The following is a 4,710-nucleotide window of genomic DNA, read 5'->3' on the forward strand; positions in this document are numbered from 1 at the left end:
CTAAAGGTTTGGTGAAATTTGATTTATACCAAACATCCGCTTAGCGATCGCCCTTCGGAAGCAAGGTAAAGTGAGGTAATCTTTGCATAAACTTTAAAAAAAATCGGCAAAATTGATCGTGGGTAAAACGCTTTTTAGATTGACATTGGCAAAACTTGATCGTTGTTGAAATGCTCCAAAGAAAGGACATCTTTTTCTTTTGAGCATTTCAACAACGATCAAGTTTTGCTAATGTCAATCTGAAAAACGTCCTGGCAATAACATCACCTCAAACAACAAACCAATCTCAAGTGATAGAAAAATCTCTATACTTTTTGATAAAAACGTTTTAAACTTTACATTAGAAGCATTTAATTCGAAACAAGCCATTTGTGCTTTTGATTTATATTATAGTTTGTATATGTACATGTATCTACTAATAAATAAGTGAATACATGAATTTTGATAGTGCTCTGATAACTTGAATGCTCTGATAATTCGAACACTTTCGCTCGGTCCCGTGAAGTTCGAGTTATCCATGTTTGACTGTACTTTCTTTTAAAATCAACTCAAACTTGACGCAACCACATCTTAAAAAGCTGATATCAAGAAAATAATCTTCAGAAATGTAGATGTTAATAACATTGACCCTAAAGAACTCCGTAAAAGGAACATTAACAATCTTACAAAATCAAAATGGCTGATAATTAATGGGAATTGCTCACTAGGCCTAATTGCAACTCTTCCAGTACACTATTTATTCAATAACCTCTAGAGACAGAAAGAATAGCACTTGCTGCACTGATCTTGCACTTGAACTGCACTTGCTGTGATCTGCTGACTGGTCATAGCAAGCTGGAACTATTCCAATACGCCATTGGAGCAACTTATACATCTACATGCACATGTTTGTTGGAAGATGAAACCAGTATAGATTACCTCTACCAATGCTCAGATTATAATACTCGTCGACAACAGATACATCATAACACTGAAATGGGACACTGTTATTAAATTCATCGACAAAACAGAACGCCATACTAGCAAAACCCCTTTGCGTAAAGAAAATACTGGAAGATTTGACAAGATTATTGGACGTTTAAATTTTTTTCTCTAAATTTCTAACTAACAATTTTAACCTTTTCATTAGGTTTCCTTAACCAGCTAACGATACTTGTTAACTTAAATGTGTTAACTAATCTTAGTAACAAAATGAAACAAAAATCCGATGATAAATGTGCCTTCTGTGGCAAAAAACCTACAGAACAGAAATGTCACTTAATGATCCAATGCGATTGTTGTGAATCATGGTACCACAGCTCATGCCAAAACCTGACCAAAACTGAAGCCAATCTTATATCTGATGGTGAAGAGAAAAAGATTAGATGGTTTTTCCATGTATGCGAGCCTGTACTTATTGTCAAAACTTCAAACCAGGTCATCTCAGTAGATGAAAAAGTATTGTAATCAACAAGAACATAAAAGAACTCAAGTTGTGAGCTGCCAATCTGCTTGGTCTGATAAATCATACAGTGAAGCATTGCAGTCTAAAACGGATGATATTGTCAAGAGATTTAAGGAAAACACTGGCTATGTAAAAAGACAGCATATGCTACTACAACAATCTGTCGATAATGCAGATGCTGAGTCTCGAAAGCTTCATGCCATTCCATATGGTCTAGCTGAAAGTGATGCACCTGTTGCCGATCAGGTTAAACAGTTTATGACTAAGAAGTGCTTCTTACATCCAAAACACATCAGGGGAATGGATCAATATGAAAAAAGACCAAGGACAATGGATCAAAGATACCGACTGTAGGCCAGTTATAAATTGTGATAAATTAGTTTGCTTCAGAAAAGATCATAATATTAATGGAGGTGTATTAATAGGGATATGCAATCTATTACATCATAAAGAAATAAAATTAGAACCTTGTAAATCAGAATCACTTAATGCCCGGGTTGTCGATTGTATCCTTGTCTGCTGCTACTATCGACCTCACCAAAGTATTGATATAACAAACTTTACCGAGTCTTTTCTATTGTCAAAATCTTTTGAATTTTCGTCATACATGACTTTGTACGATGGAATTGTCTTACCTTACCTTGTCATTAGTACCTTCCCATAATGCTTTGTAATGTTCGCTTCCCTTCACCGTACTAACGGCTTTAGTATAATAAAAGTATAACTGCTTTCAATTCAAGAAATAGAAGAGGTTATGGGCCAAGGATAGTCTCCTTAAGTTAACATCAGCAAACCTGCCATCATTGAAGAAAGATGGACTGTATCTGAGCTGGACACAACCAATTAAAAAACATGAAAATTAAAAATGAAGCATCTTCTCATAGCTAAGGACCTTTATGGCTATACAAATGAAAGTATCGCTGTTCCAGCAAACACAGCTGAAGCTCCTGTCAAAGCAGAGTATAAATCTAAGACAGCTAAAACCCTCAGTAACATTATTCTATTGGTAAGTGATGAAGTGTTATATCTAGTTTCCAAATGTGAAACACCCAAAGCAGCCTGGGACAAATTACAATCACATTTTGAGCGTAACTCGCAGACTCGCGTGACTTCGTTCGGTGTTGTCAGATGATACATCGATGGAAACCCATCCAAAACACACGACAAACCTCACTGACAACTTGGCTGCAATCAGAGCTCTGGTCTACAAAGAGGATCAGGTCGTAACTCTTCTTGGCAGCTTGCCCGACAGTTACAGCACCCTGGTAACTGCGCTAGAAGCTTGGCTTCACTCTCGAATTTGTCGATAACGCGTTATTGGACGAAGAACAAAAGCGTGGTAAACACAGAACACCTGATAAGACAGCTGTCTCAGGTAACGTCAAACATTCAGCGAGTTCTGACACTGCCCTCTCTGCTGACAGAGAATACGCCAAACGTGAATGTTATAACTGTAACTCTACTCAGCATCTCATCAGAGACTGCCCAAAACCTATACCGAGGCATGGGTGACAAGGCATGAGTCGTGGAAGTGCCCCACAATACTCACACAGAGCAAAGTGTGTAGCAGAAGTTGATAACAACCATCACAGTGATGAATCTGCTTTCCCAGCTGGCTACAGTAGTAATCTTGTACAAGAATGGCTAATGGACTACTACTAGACTACGACTACCACTTTTTCCAGTTCACTACTAGATGAACCGGAAAAAGTGATGACTGCTGATGGACACGCCGTTGATGCTATAGCTATTGGTAATGCACACACCACAATGCGAGTAAATAAGCATGCGACCAGAAGAGCCGTCCTCTATGATGTACTTCACATATCTGATCTGAAGAAAAATTTATTCTCGGTCAAGTCTACAACAGATGAACGTTTGATCATTTAATTTGGCCATAGCAGAGCCTAGGTAAAGAATAAAGTTGGTCAGACACACGCTACGGGTGTATGTGTTGGTGAACTATACTATATACATGTAGATCTTGAATCATCCAATCATCGCGCGAGTCTGGCATCATGTAACACTATATGGAATCAACGCCTAGCTCATTTAAATCAGTCAATTATCCATTTATTGAACTGAGAATTATTAGTAACTGGTGCCGACCTATCCAACGTATCAGTAGGCAAATGCGAGCCATGTATCAAGGGTAAAATGGCGCGTAAACCGTTCAAATCTACCGATGATATCACATCAAAGAGGGTACTAGAGCTTGTACATAGTGATGTTTGTGGCACCATGCAGAATCAGTCTATTGGTAACAGTAAATATTTTGTCACCTTTATTGATGATTACAGTAGGTTTGTACATGTGTATTTCATTCGAGATAAATCTGATGTATTATCAGTTTTTCAGGATTATGAAGCCTTAGTTGCAAATCAAACTGACCAAACAATCGGAACGCTACGTACTGACAGGGGAGGGAAATATATATCTGAACAGTTTGAACAACACCTTCGTTCTCATGGTATTCAGCATCAGCTGACAACTCGTTACTCACCCCAATAAAATGGCGTAGCAGATCGATTCAACCGGACAGTATGTGAAGCCGCTTGAGCGATGATCATTGAATAAGAGCTGCCAAAGTCATTTTGGGCCGAAACCATTAGTACGGCCGTATATGTACGCAACCGAGTTCCAACCAGTACTCACAAAGAGTGCACAACTCCATACGGAATGTGGTACGGCAATAAACCAGATTTGAACCATCTTTGTACCTTTGGCTGCATCGCTTACCCCCATGTCTTACCTTACTTTGTCATCAGCACCTTCCCACAATGCTTTGTAATGTTCGCTTCCCTTCACCGTGCTAACAGATTAGTATAATAAGCTAGTATAATAAAAGCTAGTATAAAAAAAGTATAGGTGCTTTCAATTCAAGAAATACAATATTTTCATCAAATAATTACCATGTACCCTAAAGACCATTTTATACTAGTGGAATACATAAATTTTCCAGGGGTTTTATTGGCTTAAAAACACAATAAAACCTGATGCTGCGTACAAAAATATACGCCCCCAAGTTCTAATCTTTCCTATGTGAAAATAACCTAACGCAACTAATTGAAACACCAACACATGTCAAAGGTAATACACTAAACCTCATGAGAAAAAACAATGTAGCAAGTGTGGCAACATCATCGATATCTCCATGCATAAGTGATCACTTTACTATAAATACAGAGATACGACACTGTCACCAGCGAGTAGAACCACAACCTCGACTTCGCAAACTTCACCACAAGGCTAATATCGACAAATTT

Source organism: Watersipora subatra, chromosome 10, assembly GCF_963576615.1.
Source record: "Watersipora subatra chromosome 10, tzWatSuba1.1, whole genome shotgun sequence".
Lineage (NCBI taxonomy): Eukaryota > Metazoa > Bryozoa > Gymnolaemata > Cheilostomatida > Watersiporidae > Watersipora > Watersipora subatra.